We start from the raw sequence: 20,190 nt of genomic DNA, 5'->3' as shown, positions 1-20,190 counted from the left end.
CAAAGTTACTTTTTCATCACCGTCGTAACCGCAAATGGTCACTAAATGAGGCGGTTGCTAATCGAGGACTACCTGTATTGCTATTCCATTCCTTCCTTGCAAAGTCGGGTTTTATGGAGTGTCTTCTCCATTGCCTCCTAAGAAAAAACACAGAAGTAGCAAAGGTGAAGAAAGCAGAACAGTGATTTGGTGACAGTGACCAGTAGTGCCCTGTAAACACAAATGAACAAAACATAGCAATTTCAGACTAAATTATGATACATGAAAGTTCCTTGTAATTATTGTGAGGTAACCAGTTGCTACCTAAGATTCATGCGCTCTTTGAAGGGGCACCTCCAAAAGTCATTTGCATATCTGTAAAAGGATTCAGTAAGCTGTGAGGATATACTAGTCGAGATAGGATATACTGTGAGAATACACTAGTGCGTGTCGCTGGACACAATTTATGGGCAACTGTTGTAGTGCTCACACTTGTGCAACTAAATCTGGGGCTGGGTGAAGAAATGTGTTTCCTGTTGCATGGACCCAAAAGCCCGCGATCCAGGGGTCTTGCAAATATGCCCGTTGATACGGTCCTTCCATATTCTACCGAGCTTTTGAGGAACAGGCGGAACAGCTGAATAGGATGCAAGCAGAAGAGAGGGAGTAAGGAACTGTGTCCCGGTGATCACCAGGGCCAGTTGCCACGGAATGCTGCAAGTGCTTTCAGCAGTAGAGCAGGGCTGCTGTGGTGCATGTTGGGGGGAGGTGAGGAATGACTCAGCCGTCCTACAAGCTGAGGTCTACCACAATACGCTTGTAAACCAGTGTGTTCCCCTTGAAGCTGGGGGCCAGGAGGACACTCATGTCCTCCAAAGGGATAGGCTGGAAAGCTCGTGGAGCTTGGACAGAGAGTTCTTGGAACTTCACAAACTTCTGCTTGTCTTCATCCCAAAGGTAGATGTGGGTAAAGGAGAAGTCACTACCCAGAGCCATATAACGATGCTGAGATATCTGGAAAGGCTCCATCACCATGGAGCCTCGAGAGGGCAGGTTCTGCACCTCTGTGAATCGCAGCCCTTCCCACTTGACCACCTTGGAATCACCAATGTAACGGCTCAGACACAGGTAGTTGTCTCTCTCTATCTGGAAATGCTTGACCATCTAAACATCCATTACTTCTGCGACGTCACCCAGGTGGGCAAACTGCTTCTGTGAGCGATTCCATTGGTAGATGATAGGGGCCTGGGAGCTGCTAGAGATGATCAGTCGGGGTTTCCCATCTACCTCCAGGTGCTCCACATCGGTGTCACGATGCCACGAGTGCAGGTCTTGGTGGGAATAGAAGCCATTCTGGTTCCAGCGATACAGGCTGGTAGAGCCCGCCTTGGAGCTGTCGGCGATGACAAAGAACCACTCATTGTCGATCTGGAAGGCCTCGATGTCATTGGGCTTCCGGATCTTCTGGCTGTCAATATCTTGGACCTTAACGAACTTGTCAATGTTGGTGTCCCAGCGGTAAATATAGGAGCCCCCAAAAAGCTGAGCCACCACAACGTACAGGTGGGATTCTACCACAATCGGTTTGCAGTAAACCGCTGAGTGAGCTGCAAGAGAGAATTGGAAAGGGTCAGCACAGAACACCGACCGACAGCAGGCGCGCTCTGTGAGCACCGCTGCATCACAAGGAGCCCAAACGTCCTCTGTGCCCGTCTGAGTAGGTGAGCGAGCTGGCGGGAGAGGATGGGGGTCGAGGTCCAGTACTGAGATTCTCACCTGATCGAAACGCCGCTATCGTTTAAATACGGGATACCCAAAGAGTGACCTTGGGACCTGCCAAGTGGAATTCCTTACTCTCGCACCTGCCGAGAGGAGTGTCTACGCCTCTTATCCCCTCCTGCTGCGGTAATGGGGAGCTGCAGGCTAACATTTCCAGGGAACGACACATCTGGGGAGGCCCCTTTGAAACCCTATGGATGGCAAGGGACAGGTTCTGGTCCCCGTGCCTTTTAGGAGAGGGCCTGGGGAGAAGACCCCATGGTGGAAGGCAGCGTAAGTCAGGGCAAGAAGTCAAACACCCAAGGCAGGCAATTTAAACGTAATCTGAGATAATGTTAGGAAAACGGAAGTGAACTTTCTGTAACGACTGTTTGCAGAATGTGGTTGCTAGGTCTGATTCCCGCAGTGTGCCAAGAGCTAGACAGTCGGCTGTTACTGGGTTTGGGAGAATTTTTCTTTGAATCCTTTTTACTTTATTTCTGTAAGCTCCTTAGAGACATTTTGGAATGGAGCATCTCATAAATCGAAGGGAGGGAGGGAGAAGGAAGGAAGGAAGGGGGGAAGGGTGGCTCTCAACCCTGGCAACTTTAAGATGGGTGGACTCCAGCTCCCAGAATTCCCCAGCCAGCATCGCTAGCTGGGAGTTGGAGTCCACCCATCTTAAAGTTGCCAGGGTTGAGAACCACGGTCTAGAATATCCAGGGTGCATAGAGCCGCCAGATTCTTACATCGGAGAGAAGAATTGTGCATTTGTTCTGAATGCAGTCCTCCCCCCCACAACAAATGGGTGTTGGTGAAAATGTGTACAGTGCCCGTAATGCAACCTTCCCTAATCCTGCACCCTCTGAAGATGTTGGACTACAGCTCCCAGAATTCTTTGCCAGATGGCCTTCCCAGCCAACATGGACTTGCACTTTTAGAATGCAGCAAAGCTAGCTTGAGTTTGAGAAACTTCATCCAACCATCCTGTCCGATCCAACAGGGTGGGCAAATTTTGGGTCTCTTCTATGAAGCAGTGACATCCAACGGAAAGCAGAAGACCTGTTTCTCTGCCACAGCATCTGCCTTGTGGAACAATGCTTCTCCCGTGATCTGATCCCTCGTGGCCTCCTATAAAACCTTAAAGATTTGACCAAGACTTGGACCAGGATATCTGGTGAGACTGGTTTGTATGATGGTTTGTATATTTTGGGGGGTTCTGAGTCAGACCTTGATAGTATGGCACTGCATTGCTTGTGGTTGTCATTCATTCATTCATTCATTCATTCATTCATTCATTCATTCATTCATTCATTCATTTGTGCTGTTCTTGTTTTAAATGGTTGGGATAGGCAGCCATATAAGTCTTTTAAATAAATCTGCAGGGGATCTCTTTTTCACAGCCTGAGGTGACCTTCCTCCCTAAAGATTCCTCACCCCACACTGTGAATGGGTCCTCAACCTTTCCCTTGCTGTATGTGCCCAATCTGTTGCCTTCCAACCACACCAGGGTGAACAGATGTCCCCTTTTGCCCTGCAGCTGTGCCTTACCAGGGATGCGGTCAAAGTCTCGTAGCTTGCGCTCAACGTAGTCCCACTTCAGGATGGTACAGCTGCTGGAGCTTGGCTGGGCCAGAGCCACGTAGAGGTCGCTGGAATATGTGAAGGGCTCAGCAGATACAGACTGGAAGGGCAGAACCTGGTGCACCACAAAGTCTGGGGTGGGGGAGAAGAACCAATCATGTTTAAGGGGCTCCCATAAAACCTGGAGGAATTTACAATCAAGATACCAGAACCACAAAATGTGGTTTCCATCCAAGGATCCCCCTGAGCTAGGGGCATCCACAATAGAGGTCAAAAAAGTCAAGTTGGTGGCCAGGACCACGTGATCAAAGGCTCACTGTCAGGATGGAAGATCCTGCCACTATTTGGTAATGGGATTTGCAGTAATTAGTTTAGCATACCTGCAGGGTTGTTGGGAATGCTTTGTAGTTATTAGTTAGGCATGTAGGACCATTAGGATTGTTGATTAGGATGCTTAGTCGAACGGCTGGTACAAGGCTGACACAAATGGCATGGCATTATCAGCTTGTTAGTGAAGGATTTATGACTAAGGAATGAAAGAACTGTGAGAAGAAAGGAGGGGTTGTCACAGAGTGAATTCCTCATCTGGGAGTGGGGTGGTGCAAAGGTTGAAGATGTAACTGACATTTTGCACGGGCTTTTTAGTCTAGTCTTTGCATTGGAAATGATCACTTGTATTAAATAAAGATCTCTTCCATATCCTTTAATGGCTTGTGGCAAGAGTCTTTGAATTAATAACAAACAGGATCACGACCTTCACACTCACCCTGGTTTTACATGCAACACATGGGGCTTCAATCATGGGGGCACAGCTGCCCTTTTGACTGTTCTGACCCCTCCTGTGGATGTCTTCACATGCACCAAAGCCTTGAGTGTCATCAGCATAGTCCCTTCAAAACTTTTCATTTGTATTTATTTTATTAATGGCTTCAGTCAAGTCTTGCCCCTTGCTTCCCAAAGACCCGCTCCGAGGCAGCAGTCACAGTGCCATACTCATATGGCACCTCCGTTTCCAAAACATTTTCTCCCCAGTTGTGCAGCTTTTCAGCTGTTTTCAACCACTGGTTGGATATCATCCAATCCAGGGAATTGTATTGTCCTATTTGATGCCCAGTACTCTGCTGTTGTGTTTTTTAAAATATTTGTGCTATATTTAAAACACCAGCTGATCATAAGGCAGACTGGCATCTGGGCCTCATTTTCTATATGCAATCTTTTTTTTTTTTTAGAAATTCCAGTAGCCTCACTGAAAATTTGTCAAATAATGTCCATAATACTTTTTAGGTTAACTGACGTAAAATCCTGTAATTTTACAAATGAATCCATCCTTTTGTCTGTGACTTCTCCTAGCAGAAAGAAGTGGAAATAGGAAAAGTTTCACCAGCAAATCCTCATTTTACTAGCTAGCTTTTAACAAATGCATGGTGGTTGTTAAGGAAAAAATGATGGCAACCTCACCCTGAGCTCCAGAGGCAGCTGGAGAACATGAATGTAACTCTGATAAACCAAATTCTTGACCTGATTTATGAGTTCTGATGCCATTTCTTAGACGGCCATGCAAAGACATCCCTTCCTACCTGTGGTGATACAGTCAAAGTCCTTCAGAGGGAGCTCTCGGATCTTCTGGCCTTGGTACTGGGGGGGACCACCACAGAAAATGGCAGGCATACTTGTGTTGGTGTTCTCCATCCATTCTACCAACCATTTGATCTTGCAATCACAGGTCAAAGAATTCCCTCGAAGGTCTCTATGGGGAGGGAAAATTTGAGGACCATCAATGACCTTCTCCAGCTCAACTCTAAAGACAAGGCCCTATATCAGGGTTTCTCTAGCAGGGTTCCATGGAACCCTAGGGTTCCACGAGAGGTCACTAGGGGTTCCCTGGGAAATCATGATTTATTTAAAGAATATTTCAAATTCAGGCAACTTCACATTAAAGAGGTATGTTTCATTCTTTAGTTTAAGAACACCATTAATGCACATGTACAGGCCTACCCATGCAACGAATAGAATCATTTTGTGATTCCTGGCCTCTATTTGAGCCTGAATGTGCAGGGGTTCCTTGAGGACTGAAAAAATTTTCAAGGGTTCCTCCAGGGTCAAAAGATTGAGAAAGGCTGCCCTATGTAGTCCCCAAAGAAACAAACCAAGTGTGGAAATGGAGTCAGCTCTACCGTGGGGCTGAACTAGAAATGAAAATTTGGTTCTAGCACTAATGGCCCATCTTTCTCTTTGACTGTAAGACCATCAAGAGCTGCCTTCGGACAACTTGCTTTACTGAATTAACCCATTTGCTGCATTTGCGTATTGAACCATAAACCTATCACTGGTTGGGTAGTCGGTAAAAGCTAAACCACACACATGGCTGGGGAATGTTATGACCTCATTGTTTGCCATCTACGTTAGGATGATTCCTGAACTGGTCCCTGGTAATTAATCAGCAGAATGAGGATGAGGACAGAGAATGATGCACAATCCCTAACATAGCCCAATACTGTCCTTTTTTAATGAAGTGTTTGTGTTACACAAATTAAGGTTTGGATCGTCCTGTTACATATCTGAAAGGTCTCTCTACAGCCAATTAAGTCAATGTCTTCTGGCCCTGTGCCCTGCTCTAGTGCCCCCTGGGTAAGTGGGAATTCAGCTCCAGTTCTCTCACTTTCAGCACATCATTCTTTTAATGGCTAGGCAGCTGGGCTAAGCGAATATGCAATTTACATCTTTAAAAACCTGGAATCCTATCCAGTCATACTTAAGTTACACATTCTTGTTTCTAAGTCTCTCTGGTTTCAGTGCAAAAATAATAGATGTGTGTTTAAACCATGTTCCCTCATATTCCATTCATTATTCACACCCATTGATTTTGGAACTTGGACTTAAATTGTCCCAGTTGGCTGGATTCACCCAAAGACTTTGCCTTAGTTCTTTTAACTAAAGCTAATCTTTGGATGCAGTCTCGATGACCTACTGTTGACGAAATTAACAATCGTATGGGTAGACAGAGCCCCAAAGACATTTCTACTTTCAGAAAGAATTAGCCAGATTACCATAGGCCTCTAGTAGAATACACAATGATGTTTCATGCATCATGAGGTCATTGTGCAAAGGGCACAAATTATGTAATTTGTGTAATTTGCATGATGATGTCATGTTGCCCATGATGTCACTTGCCCATCTAGTACCCCTAATGGCCACCCACATGCTATTATTCCTGTTACTGTTATTTTTAAAGTATTCCCAACCTAAGAGGGCCTTACAGATCACTAAGTATATCCAAAGGCTTCAGGAGATCTCTGGGCAGCGTCTGCAGGTTGTTGTTGGCCAAAGATCTGAAAGAAAGGAAGGACAGCTGTTTTGTGCCAAACATTTCATTGTCCTCACATTAAGACTGAACAATGGAAGTTGCAAGCTGCAGCTATGCTTTTTGAAAGATTCTTCAATGTGCAAAGTTGCAAGCTGCAGCTATGCTTTTTGAAAGATTCTTCAATGTGCAAAGGTTCATCCTTTTTAAGAGTCGTGAAGAGTTGTACAACTGAAAAAAAAAATCCCAGTACTCTCTTCCACTTTGCAGCAAGACAAAAGGTTCAAAAATACTCCACCATTCAAGGTAGAGAAATTCTAGAACCCTGAAAATGAGGTAGAAAAACAGAAGCCTCCTTCTCAGGGGAAGAATTCTTCCAAAAATCTGAAGACTTAATTCATCTCAGAGGTCCTGATCACCGCGAGGATAGATACCATGTTTTCTTTGACTTGCTACCAAGAGAGAAAAATTATCTTAGGCTCCAGACTCTTTAGCCAGATGGGTGTGAAATGAGCTGTGTGCATTGGTGTAAGTGAAAACTCACAGATGCGTCAGGGACTTAAGCCCACGAAAGGCATTTTTTGACAGAGACTGGATGTCATTGTTCTCAATGAACCTGAGGAAAAAGAACAAGATGATAAGGGGCCATGTTTTGGTAAGGTTCCCCCTACATTTTCTACATCACCCACCCACCCACCCACCCAAGGGAGCCCCAGGCCCACCGCTCCTCACCACACGCCGCAGAGTCGCCACGACCACCAAGGCCCGGCCCGGGCGGCCGTCCCATCCAGGGCTCGTCGCTCTGGCGGCTCGCCACTCCGCCGACCGCTGCCAGGCCAGCCTCGCTGCCGAGGCCCAGGGGCCAGAAAAACACCAGGCCCGCCGCCCCTCGCCGCAAGCCGCAGTCGTCGTGAGCCCCCCAAGCCCCGTTGCCGAGGCTCGTCCGGAACCGCGGAGACGCTCAGGCCACCCCTCCACGCCGTCGAGGCCGCCGCGTCGCCCGGCTCCGGCCCGCTCAGCTCGCCGCACCAGCCCGCGGGCCGCAGAGTCCCCGGGGACCTCCCGACGCCCGCCGCAGCCCGCCGCTCACCGCCAGTCCAGGCACCCAAGTCCAGGCGGGGAAGACCGACGAATCCAAGCCCGGGCTACTTAAATTAAGCCCAGGCGATCCTTGTCCACCTCAGCCCCACCAGCAGCAAGGCGGGGGGTTGGTCAAACGGGCCTAAAGAGCCGAAAGCCCCCGAAATTCCGCAGCGCCGAGAGGGAAGGAGCGGCAGCTTAACTCATTGAGTTAACTATTTCTCTTAATTGCAAGAGAAAAAGGATTTTTTAAAAGCCACTTAAGATATGGAAGTTCATGTATTATCCCACCTGGCAATTTCCACAGATTTTTATATGCCAGCCAGAAATTATTTAAGAACTTTATTCCAATATCATTTTATGGAACTTACAGACTGTATCTTACTGAATAAACGTCTGTCTCAACTGCATTTCCTTCCCAGACTGACATTCTGATCAGGTTCTAGCAAAGAGAAGCTGGCACTGATTTTCACAGCGCATGGAGACTGGCATTTTGGGCAGCTCTTAAAGGGCTCCAGCCCAGAGAAGCCTCTAATAAGCCTGACCTTTATGCAGGTGGACATTTCGCAGGGATAGTCAGTCAGACAGACAGACAGAAACATAAATTCTCATTCCAAGGATTTAATTTGCTGAGATATATAGATGTACTGTGGTAAACAGCTTCAACAGATGTTTTCAAGATTCACTTCTGCCCCACCAGATTTCTTGATGAAGATTGTTAATCTGTATCCCAAAGATGTCTTCAAAACTTGAGTCTGCTTCTCTCCTCTTCTATCACCATGATTTTGTCTAGATTAGAACTAGAACTATGCCTCCTGAAGAATCTGTATAACGACCAAGCAGCAACAGTAAGGACAGACCACGGAACAACGGACTGGTTTAAGATTGGGAAAGGAGTACGGCAGGGCTGTATCCTCTCACCCTACCTATTCAACTTGTATGCAGAACACATCATGCGACAAGCTGGGCTTGAGGAATCCAGGGCTGGAGTTAAAATCTCTGGAAGAAACATTAACAATCTCAGAGATGCAGATGATACCACTTTGATGGCTGAAAGCGAAGAGGAACTGAGGAGCCTTATGATGAAGGTGAAAGAAGAAAGTGCAAAAGCTGGCTTGCAGCTAAACCTCAAAAAAACCAAGATGATGGCAACCAGCTTGATTGATAACTGGCAAATAGAGGGAGAAAATGTAGAAGCAGTGAAAGACTTTGTATTTCTGGGTGCGAAGATTACTGCAGATGCTGACTGCAGTCAGGAAATCAGAAGATGTTTAATCCTTGGGAGAAGAGCAATGACCAATCTCGATAAAATAGTTAAGAGCAGAGACCTCACACTGACAACAAAGGTCCGCCTAGTTAAAGCAATGGTGTTCCCCGTAGTAACATATGGCTGCGAGAACTGGACCATGAGGAAGGCTGAGAGAAGGAAGATCGATGCTTTGGAACTGTGGTGTTGGAGGAAAATTCTGAGAGTGCCTTGGACTGCCAGAAGATCCAACCAGTCCATCCTCCAGGAAATCAAGCCAGACTGCTCACTTGAGGGAATGATATTAAAGGCAAAACTGAAATACTTTGGCCACATCATGAGAAGACAGGACACCCTGGAGAAGATACTGATGCTAGGGAGAGTGGAGGGCAAGAGGAAGAGGGGCCGACCAAGGGCAAGATGGATGGATGATATTCTGGAGGTGACGGACTCATCCCTGGGGGAGCTGGGAGTGTTGACGACCGACAGGAAGCTCTGGCGTGGGCTGGTCCATGAAGTCACGAAGAGTCGGAAGCGACGAAATGAATAAACAACAAGAACTAACACATTGGGAGGAGGAGGCAAAACTCTGGATAACTGTGAGACAAATAACTTTGTTGTTTGAGCTTCTGTAGATCCTCATCTATTTCATCTATATACTACCAAAACTGTCGTGTCTGGTTGTTTGTAACCTTTAACTGGGCAAAACAGTGCATCATAGGGCAACCATTTTTGAACCAAGGTACCTCAAATGGCCTAACTTAAAGAATGTTTCCAAAATCTGGGACCCATGGCAAAGTTGTGGCTGCTTCAGCACTACTGGGCCTTCTGACTATACTTCCCAGAAACCCTGAGGTTGCGTGGTGCAAGGGAAGATGGGAGGAGCATATCCATGCCCTCTTTCCTGCCTCCCTCTGGCCCCTTCGCCCAATCACCTGGTGGAGGGCCCATCAGGTGAGCAGCGATTGGCTGCTTTGGAACCAAGGCTGAAATTTGAAATCTCTTAATGAGGGTGGGCAGTGAGGGAAGCACAAGGGAGTGACTTGGATGCCTGCTGCGAGGTGGGGCTGGCTGGGGAGCACCAGCAGTTGTGGGCAAGCCCTCTTCCTCCCTGGAGGGAAGGGGCCCTTGGGGACATGCCAGGAAGGGGTGCAGGTTTCCTCATGGTCTGTGGCTCCCTTTGTTCTCCCTCACCCCTGCAAAGTGGCAGGCAGTTCCATGGGTCAGCCGAGGAGGAGGAGTGATTTCTGATGCTCCCTGCCAGCTTTCCACAAGCAAAGTCAATGGGGAAGCCTGCGGGAAGTCAGAAGTCGCTCCCGCTTCCACTGCTTTTTTGCTCACCCGTGGTCATTCTGTTTCTCTGTTTAGGTAAGGAAATATCTCTGACAGGATAACCCAACAGGTCATGGATTGTCTAGTAGGGTATAGTCCTGAGTATTAACTGTGGAGTATATACCTGTTGTTGGGAAGAAAGGAGGGAAGCAGGTGATGGTAGAAAATAGCACAAAAAAGGAAACCAGCATTAAAGCAGGAGGTGGGGGTGACTCAAATATGTGTTGCTGGTTAACATACATAGTGTTACCAATCTTGGTTTTTGTGCAGTTCATGAAAAATAATTCAACGAATTCTAAGTGCCCTGTTTTGCATGACATCCATCCCTGCAATTCTGTTTCTCAAGGACCGTCACCTTGAGCTTAGCGAGAGCATCCTGCACCTTTCTGATGCCAGTGTTGCGCCCATTGATTCTTTTGTGTACTCTGGGTAGAGCAGAGGTGTCCTCAGGGTGTGGTGAAAAAAAGTCGAGATGGTGGCTACAATGGTGCAATCAAAGCTCTGCTTATTTATGTGTGACACGCATAAAAAAACAGGTGGTGCTTTGATCATGCTCATCATGGCCACCATCTTGATTTTTTTCTGAGCATATCCTGACGATGCTCCTGGGCCAGCATAAAGTATACCGGGCCTTGCTGACGCATGACAGCATGTACCAACCTGGAGGATGAGGATCTGTCCGTTGCGGTTGTGTATGACATTGTGAGATTCTGTAAGAGTTTAGAGACAACTTGAGGAGAGTCCAGACAATCTGTGTCTCACACTTTGTCTGCGCCACTGTGCTGTATTTGTGTCAGCTGTTACGGCCATTGAATGCTTTGGACTTGAAGGCAGATGTCTTCTTTGGAGCACACAGGTGTGTGCAAGTAGCACCTTCCTGCAGGTCCTTAATCCATGCCTGGCTTTTCCTGTAATCAGGCTACACTGGAAGAGGACAGCTGCATGGTTCAGAGAAAAACGCAGCTTCTTTAAAGAGACTGGTGGGCACTCCCACATGCTTGAAGGCACATTTTTCTCCCCAATATGATGAGATGCCCAGCTGTTCTTGCAATAGCAGTTTCAGGTTAGACGTCTGTTTGTGCCCAAGTCCAAACTATCACACAGCACTTCTACAGGGAAATGTCATTGTCCAGTTGACAAACACACAAACACACACAGATATTGTGGTGTTTGCAGGGGGCATCAAAAATGACAAGATGGTGGTCATGACCACATGACCAAAGCCCTGCCTCTTTTGTATGCACTTTGACCTTACAGACATGTACAAAAGGAGCGGGCTTGGATCTTCTGGTTGCAACTACTACCTTGACTTTATGGGCACCTTTATAGGCTGCCATGCAAAAACGTGCCACGAACCCAAAGGCTACAGCAGGCTGCAATGCAACTGCCGGCTGACTGGTGATGTTCATGTCTCTGTTTTTTCTAGGCTGGATTTGTGTTGGCACAGTAAGAGTTGGAAGGTGGGTCCTATGCCAAAGGGTGTAAGAAAAACCCTGGCAAGGAACTAGAGCCAGGTAAGGCGCACCTGGCATTCCAAAAGCACTGGAAGGGGGGGGTCACTTTTCTCCAACTCTCCATTTCCTCCCACCTTCACCCCGGATGGTTCTCAGATTATGCCTGAGTCTGTTGAGCTGCTTTAAAAAGCAAGGTGGAACTCGAGGGGGAAAGAAGGGGAGGCTGCCAGAGGGGCGAGACAGAAATTATGTGAAGAAATGCAAATCAATACATTTCTTTTCAAGATTCCTCAGTAGCAACCTGTGGCCATTAGGCATTTCTCGAGCACCTGTATGGGTGATGCCCATTTGAACTCTGGTTGTTAAAATCAGGGATGTCGGGGGGGGTGTCCTGGGGGGTCAAAAAAGTCAAGATGGCCACATGAACAAAGACCCATGGCTTTTAAGGGGTGGGGCTTCTATTGCACAGTCATGGCCACCTTGACTTTTTTGATGCCCCCCTCCTCTGCGAATCCACCCTGGCTACCAGCCTGGGAGAAAATTTCTGCGAAGAGATGCTTCTCCTGAAATATTACCTCTTCCAATAAAGACCTGAGTCACCCGCCCTAAAGTATTTTCCTTTGAATTAATCTTGTCTACACATTTAGATAATCAAGTACACATATATTATTGCGGTTTTGTCTCTGTAATATAAAATTTATTAACTAGAAAGAAACCCAACATTATTTACAAGCTCCTACTTAGAAAAACTTAGAATATACACACAAGTAAAATAATTATAGTATCGAACAAAGAACTCTTAAAGTAGAATTGGCCTCCCGGCCCAGAATCTTCTAGAAGAAGCTGAAGGGGACTATCGCCAAGGACAGCCAAATTTGGGGTAACCAAACCATAGAGAGATGTCCATTTCTCTCTCCCGCTCCACAAAAAACTTGACTCTCCCCACTGAGGTCCAGCAGGCTGCCTCCTCCCTCTCCTTCTGTGTGTCCCGCTTCATCTGCTCCCGGAGCGGCCGTTGCTCATCCGAGATGGGCTCCGAGACCTCCAGGTCCTGGGGTGGCGTCCTCCAAGGGATGAAAGTCGCCCCTTCATAGGGGGGGGATGAAGAGGGATCCTCGGGCAGTGGGCCTCTGTCTGCTCTTTGGACGATGCTGGACTGCCAGAGGTTTGGTGCCAGGTCAGCTGGCTTACTCAGCATTCCAACAGCTCCAGCTTGGGGTCTCCAGCCCTGGGTGTGCGGAAACTGAGAAGCTAAGGGCCCTGTGGCAGGTGGGATTGGGGCAAGGGACGCCTGCCTCCACAGCGGCTTTGGTTGCTGAATCGGCCCGGAGAGTAACGGCAGTTTTTGCCAAGGGTGCGAATGTGGCTTAGGTATGAGATGGGATGAAGGTCTGGACAGGAGCTGTGCAGGTACTTTTGTCACAGGGTATGAGGGTGGCTTGTATGGGGGAAGCAGTGCAGGGTTAGGTAGGAATTGCAACGGTGGCTTAGTCAGAGGTTGTGAGGACGGATTAGCTAATGTTCTAGGCAAAAGCCTGGCCTTCGGAACAAGGTTTTCTGGAACAGGATTGTAAGATGGAACTGAGTGGACTTTCTTGCTTGGCATAGATGAAACGTTGCTCTTCCCCAGTGGGTACAACACTTGCACGGACTCCATCATTTGTAAAGCCAGGTTGGTCCTGGGGACTGGCTTCGGTGCGTCTTCTGCTTCTGTTCTGGGGTAGCGCTTTTTGCCTTTCATCCCAGAGAGGCTCGCATTTATCCTTGCTTTCTCTTTACACTGGGTTTTAGACTGAATCCTCTCCAACCCTGAAGCATTGTGGCCCATCATAAGATCTCTGGAAGAAGAACTAGCCTGGGCTGCACCCAGTTTGCTTGGCCCTCGCATTAGAAATTCAGGAAGGAAGATCTTTGGGTCTTCATTTTGAGTTAGAACTTCCCTGGGCATCTTTGCTGGAGTCAAATCTTGAAGGGGTTCCAGAAAGCAAGAGATCCTTCTGATTCTAGAGGCATCTGCTGCTACCTTTGCATGGATTCTTTTCCAAGGTTCCTCTCTCTTCTGGAGAAGCTGCTCTTTTCCCCAGGTCTCAGAGGATGTATTCCCCTTAGTTGTCTTCTCCTCCTTCTTGAGACTCATCTGACTTCTCTCAGATTCCAAGGTGTTTCTTTCCCACTGCAGATGAGGTGCTTTGGATGTATGTATCTCAAAACTCATTTTGGGCCTTTTGGGTGAAGGCTCTTCTTCCGTTGAAGTGGCTTTCCTTTTCCCTTTCAGCTTAGACAATTTAAGGTCCACTGAAGACCCTAAAGACAAAGGATGGGTGGCTTGTTGACTGGTGTGCCCTGTCATCACACTGAGCCTGGACCTTTTACTTAAAGGTGGGGATCCTGGACTGACAGCCTTTCGTTTGGATGCACTCCTAGATGCCTTCTGGGTGTTCTTCAGCTTCCCCTCACCCTCGTCTTTGCTTTGACCATGGTTAGATTTTCTTTGGTTTCCAAAAGACTTCAGAGTGCCTACATCCTGCTTCCTTTCCTGGTGATTTCTTGCTGGGGCAAGGACTCTTCCTGTTATCGTGGCCTTCAGTCCTTGTAACTTGTCATTAATTTTGCTCCATAGATACGTTGTGCCAAACTCTTTGAAAGTGTGAGGCTGAATTGAGGAGTTGGAACGCTGGCCTCCTGGTACTTCTTGAAGTTCCTCATCAGAATTGCAGAGGTCAATCACCTGCATAGCCTCTTCTTTGCCTGGTGATGTGGGCACTAGTGATAGTTTGCCCCCTGAAGGCGCCACACCAGGCTCACTAGAGCTTGCAATTCCCAGAGTGCCAGTGGCCAAACATGGAAGATCACGCTTGGGTAAGCCAGCTCCCACAGCATTCTCTGGAAGGGAGAATTCAGAAAAAATTTCTTGGAACACAATGCCTTCTCTTGTATCCTTTGAATCTGGACATGGGAACAGACTTTCTGGAAGGAAAGACTCAATAGATGAGATAAGCTGTTCAAAGTCAGGAAACTCAGTCAGGAGCTCCTGCGGCACATGGAACTCATCCATGAAGTCTGCCAAAAGAGTTCCTTCACCTTCTGCCCAGGAAGGAGGTGACTGATGGTTCTTCTCTAGCCCAATATGAGCACCCATAACTGAAAGAAACCAAAAATGGAACCTATGATTGGAGGACACCAAATCTCTTCTAGTTCGCTGAGACAAAATGTGAGCCATTCTTAGGTTCCCATACTTCTCCCACCTCCACATTTGCCCCTGCTCTGCTATGAAAGAAGGAAACAAAGGACTGTCTCCAACCTCTGCAGACCATTTCTCCAAGTAGCAACTTCCTTCCTGGTTCACAGCATCAGAACAGACAATCTACAAGCTTGGAAAATTTTGCAAAACTGGCTCAGTTGATGAACACAAGGCCAGTAAGGACTGGCAGGAGTGAAGCAGAGATTACTTTGGAGAACACCCTGAGGGATCATCAGGATGAAGAGGTGCTTCTCCCACCAACCCCTCGCAAATGTTCAGAGATGTGGTGAGGAAGCTGAGCTGCCTTTGAGCTCTATCTGTCTCATCATCTCTAGGAGTAGGATTGCCATGGACTGCAGTGGTACAGGACCGTATGGCTCCCTTCCCGCACTTCCTGGAGGTCCCCTGCTGAATGCTAGTGAACCTCAGTCAGCAACCGGTCAGGTACGCCCAGTCAGGCTGGACTCACCTGCCAGACTGAAAATGGGTGAGTGGTCCTCCAGGTTCTCTCCTGAAATACCAGCAACCACACAGGAAGGCAGCTTGTTAACCACTTGCCTTTCGTGTTAAGATGTAAGATATTTAAGATCTTTGCTTTAAGATTAATTTTAGGTTTTATGTGGTGTTGTAACTATGTATATTAATTACTTTTTCTGACATGGGTCTGGATCAATGTCCATTATTTATGGACGATTCATCTCAATGTGTTGTATTCTCTAAAGCCCACAGCACAATTTCACACATCTTGGAAGAGCATGATGGGACAGGCATCTTGCAAGGAGTCCTCCCTTGGCAGGTGGACAGTCTCCCCATCTGCAACGCTTCGGCACTCACCGTTCAGCCCAGAATTGTTGCCGTGGGCTTGCTTTGATCCCGCCTGGACCAGAGGGCCTTGAGAGGTCTGTGGGACGCCAGTCTTCAGACGAGCCCCTGACGAGGCTCCTCCTGGAGCTTGGGCCTCTGAAAGAAAGCAGCCAAGAGGTGATTCTACAAGCAAGGAAGCTCTTCCTTCCTCCCAACTACTGATCCCCTTCTTAGATGTTCAGCAGCCTTGAACTGCAGGATGCCTGCAAAGAGAAAGCAAGGGTCATCTGGCTGAATTTCTCTTTCTCTTTTGCTGGAGTCCAAATTTTTCCTGTTTTCTCACAGGGAGAGTTTGTGGTTTCTTTCTGTTCCGTCATAGCTGATAGCTACTGGGATCGTTTAATGTGTTGAAACTGGATCTTGCAGGGGACTGTGCAGGGCAGAAGCCCTCCTGATGGCCTGAGCCTCATGCAGCAGGCTGGCTCTCCCTCTGCTTCCCTAAAAGCCACTTTGCTCTGCCTTCCAAGAGCTGCGGCTTCTGCCCCATGGATGCCCCTCTTTCCCCACCCTCTTCATACACTCTCAGCTAGTGCAGATGGTCACCAGGGGCTCTCCCTCTCTCTGAAGACCATTCCCCCTCATCCCTGCGCTTGCTTGGTACGTCGAGGGATATCCTGGGGGAGGGCTGCACCTGGCTTGGGGACATGGAGGGCTTGGGGCCAAGGCTAGGAGAAGCGGCCCCAGTAAGACTCATTGGAAGAAGAGGGTAGCCAGAGACTGAACCCTCGGTTTGAGGTCCTCTCGGCTTGGAAGGACCCCAGAAGCTCTTGACTAGCGCATAGGTCCTTCCTGCTGCCTTGAACAGGGACAGGAACAAACTGAGGCTACAAAAGACGTGTTTGCTGCCTGAAGCAGGTCAAGTCTGTGGGTGACTCCTGGTACCAAGTCTGTTCAGCACTCACCTTGCAACACAGGAAGGATATGAGGCATGTTCTCAAACTCAGTATCTAAGGATGAAGCAGGAGCCAAGAGGATCTCAGGTGTCCTCACAAACTGATGGAGGCTACTTGGGTAATGTTCACTTCTCAGCTGAGCTCCATGAAGATGGTACATCTGGGATTTGTGTTGTTCCCCATTGGGGGCCATGACCTCTGAAAGAGTCAGACAGAGAGAAAATGAGCAAGAGACATGGCCTCTGTCCTGTGTAAAGCAGATCCTGCCATGGTGGATCAATCAGTCTGAGACCCCCTATAAAATTTTCCTACACAATTCCATGGAAGTGGCTGAAGATGCACAAGAGGATGAAGATGTCACTTCCCTGAGGTCTGTGCCTGCCAAACAGCTGGTATTGCTTCATCAATTGACTTGATAATTGACATCATGGGTCAAACTAAAAATATTTTAACTAATACTAATGGGCTGAATAGTCCATTAAAAAGGATTTTTAAAAAGTTAAAACAGGAAAAATGCACACCGTATATGTCTTCAGGAAACATATATCAAAGCATAGGTCTTCAAGAAATATATATCACCCTAACTCCAACCTTTGTTCAGGGAAGCCAGGGCTTGCCTTAGAAGATACCCCAGTTTCCTGAGGACTCCCAGGAACGGTGGCATAGGCTTCATCCTTATGGGACTGGGCTAATTTATTTATCAGATTGGTCACCGCCCACCTCCTCTCACTAGAGGGACTCTAATGCCTAATCTATGGCATTCGGAAAGGAAGACCAGCACAAACCTTTCAAGTCTGCATGTGAAGCTTCCACACTGCTGTGTCTGGATGGCCCTGCTGGCACTGATGTCTGAGAGATCTGAGGCTCCACCTCTTTGAGGACCAGAACCACTTGGCCGGCTGGAGATGGCAGCACTGGGAGAGACCTGCCTGTCTGAGTTGGACCTCTCTCCCCCAAAGGGATGAGGGCCAGAGTTCCATGGTTGTACAGGTAGCTCTCATCCTGCAAAGAGGCGGGCTGGCTGGGCCCGTGGTGAAGCGGCTGCCTCTGCACCAGCCGAAGGCAAATGTTGGAGGTGGTCGGTGCCCAAGCGGCTGCCTCTGCACCAGCTGAAGGCAAATGGTGGAGGTAGGAGCGCCGGTATATCTGCTCCATGGGACTGGTGGCAGGAAGATGTCGATACTGAGGTGGCAGTGGTGTATAAAAGGGCTGATGAGGGTCACCACTTCTCCACTCAGAGACAGGAGGGTTACAGGCTGCCAAGGTGGGCAGCTGTGGTTGTTCCCCATGGATATTTTGGAGGTGTGAAGCTCCTGGGGGCAGGTAGCCTTGGATGCCAGCATTGCCTGGGGTCAACTGAGTAGGCAGATGGGAAATAGGAGGCTGGACCCAAAGATTGCTCAGAACTGGTGTTCCTGTTCCAGAGATGTGATGAGGATTGCCTCCTAGAGCAGACACAGCCGCCACTATCGGGCAACTTGGAGCCTGAAGGTTCAGATTGTCTGGTGTCCATGCGTCATGCACATGATCTGTAATGCACACACATAAAGAAGCAAGGCCATTAGCTATTTATCTCCTGATAAGCCGGATTAATACACATACACAATTCTGAGTATTTGCATTCAGCATCTCAATATACTGTACACGAATCCTGTACAGAAAACCAGGACTGCTGTTTGGAAGCTGGGAGGGAGCAGTCGAGATTCAGACCAGGTACTTTCTCCATCATTCAAGGTCCCTGCTGGAATGTTCCTATTCTGAAGTGTGAATCTCTAGGTCACCTGAACTGTTACCGCCCGCTCTCCCCCGTCTTCCTGAACCCAATAGGGGCCACTTTGCTTCTCCCCCAAATGTGATCCTAGAAGTTTCTTCACCCTGAGGACCTCTACAAGATTTTGGAGGCTCCAACAGCTTGTTCCCATTTTCTGTCTGGAAGTCTTCCTGCTATTGTATTCCTCCCAGTATGGAGCTGTTCAAAGTCTAAAGACCAGTAAGAAGCAACAGTCATTTATCAGGGATGGCCTAGTGAATCCTCGGGTTGGACGTGATGACCTCTTAGGTCCCTTCCAACTATGATTCTATGATTCCTACCCATTTCCCTCTTTGAGAACTCCCTGTTTCTTTCTTGTGTTTGAAGATGCTCTATACCATATTTGGTTAAATTGCTGATTTGCATGGGTTCTCTAAGAGTTTCAACATGGGTGTTCCTTAGTGATTTTCCTCAGATCCCATAAAGTTGGTGCTGGGGCCTTCTCTCCAAAAATGTTACACAGATCTGGGTGTGTTTTTCAGGCACTACAGCAGTGTTTCTCAACCTTGGCAACTTTAAGAAGGGTGGACCTCAACTCCCAGAATTTCCCAGCCAGCCTTGCTGGCTAGGGAATTCTGGGAAATTAAAATCCACATACCTTAAAGTTGCCAAGGTTGAGAAACACTGCACTACAGTAACTTGTTTCCTATTACCTTAAGCTCTTTTGCCTTTACCATCAGCATAAAATGAGACTTAGATGAATCCATTCCTCCTCAAACAATTTAGATCTAAAGGGCTGACGCACGTCAAGCTACAGTACCATGCAGTTGATGGAACTGAGGTCATATTTTCTGTTGCCCTCATAGAACCTCTATGATTCCAAAAAGGAATGTTTTTCTATGAAAGCAAGTTTGAAGGGAAACACCGTTGGGAGTTGGAGGTTCTATAGAGACGCCAAAGGTGAAGACAAAACCTTCAAGCAAAGGGTGGCTTCTCTTCCAGGGTTCAGTGGTCGTTTTTTAACACCAGGGTTGTGTGGCATTTCAGGGACCAAGAGGTTTTAAGTGGCACGTAGGGGTCTTGCTCCAAAAGGGAGTGGACAGGGCCAAGACCAAAACAAACTTCGTTTTGTGACATTTAATTTGAATTAAACGTAAACCAATCCAGTCATTCGTCAGTCTCTTATTTAAAAACCTTACTCCTCTCCCACAACAAAGCATTACCTTTTGGTGGTATCTTTTAGAGGCACACCTCTGGTTGAAGGGATTTAAATAGGCAAATATTGGATACAGATCCTAATCACAAAAATGTCCATTGGAGAGGCTAAACACAAAGGCACAAAGCCATTCTCCTCAATACATGTCCCAAGATGAAAGAGAGCGAAAGATTGGTTGGCCAGAAAGGAGCAATTTTCCTTCTTTTCACCATATCCTTGGAAGAAGAGAGGGGGGCTGGGTGTATCATGTAGTTTAGCCCTCAGTCACACTGCCAGAAGTTTGAGATATATACCCTTGCCTACACCCCGCTGACTGGAGGCTTCTTACAAATAAAGGTAGTTGGGAGTAGGGATCTCCAAGGAGTTGACATTCCTCCTAAAATTTTAAAAGGACACTGAAGTCTCTTCTCTCGGCCACAGAGAAATAAGCCAAGGCAGTTCATCAGGATATTTGTTTTCCTCCTCTCTGAGTCAGGTGCCCTTTCATCCCTC

At 47.6% G+C, this 20,190-nt stretch overlaps 1 pseudogene; it reads right to left on the bottom strand.

The window, feature by feature from the left end:
- Window positions 1-640: 640 nt before the first annotated feature.
- On the bottom strand, window positions 641-6,496 carry LOC134502899 (leucine-rich repeat LGI family member 3-like; annotated as a pseudogene).
- Between the last annotated feature and the right edge of the window lie 13,694 nt (window positions 6,497-20,190).

The sequence above is a fragment of the Candoia aspera genome, chromosome 9, assembly GCF_035149785.1.
Source record: "Candoia aspera isolate rCanAsp1 chromosome 9, rCanAsp1.hap2, whole genome shotgun sequence".
Taxonomy (NCBI): Eukaryota; Metazoa; Chordata; class Lepidosauria; order Squamata; family Boidae; genus Candoia; species Candoia aspera.
The sequence above is the reverse complement of the archived record's forward strand: the minus strand, read 5'-3'. Positions and strand labels throughout refer to the sequence as shown.